This window comes from Penaeus monodon, chromosome 20 (assembly GCF_015228065.2).
Source record: "Penaeus monodon isolate SGIC_2016 chromosome 20, NSTDA_Pmon_1, whole genome shotgun sequence".
In the NCBI taxonomy this organism is placed as follows: domain Eukaryota; kingdom Metazoa; phylum Arthropoda; class Malacostraca; order Decapoda; family Penaeidae; genus Penaeus; species Penaeus monodon.
Genome location: NC_051405.1, coordinates 43,147,077 through 43,147,319, shown reverse-complemented (window position 1 = coordinate 43,147,319; position 243 = coordinate 43,147,077). Strand labels below are relative to the sequence as shown.

General features: G+C 43.6%; 1 protein-coding gene across 1 annotated transcript in view; it reads left to right on the top strand.

The window, feature by feature from the left end:
- LOC119586081 (D-beta-hydroxybutyrate dehydrogenase, mitochondrial-like) overlaps positions 1–243 on the top strand; it is a 10,841-nt gene that overhangs the window by 8,458 nt on the left and 2,140 nt on the right. The gene's annotated exons all lie outside the window — the stretch shown is intronic.

Sequence of the window (243 nt, the reverse complement as noted above, 5' to 3'; positions counted from 1 at the left end):
CAGGGAATGAACAAGTGTCACCAAAGCGAGCGACAGAGAGAGGGGAAAAATCGCTCTGTATAGCCTGTCTTCTCGTGGCGTGGGTCGGCCATTTTTCCGCTTACGCAAACAAAGCTAATTGTGCTTACCGCTTGATATTAGCGAACATTACTTGGGAACAAATTGTAGCCTATTAGCGATAATAGGATTATTTTCTAATTGGTTTCGTAGATTTCGACTTGTGGGTTATGAACCTCAAAGGGT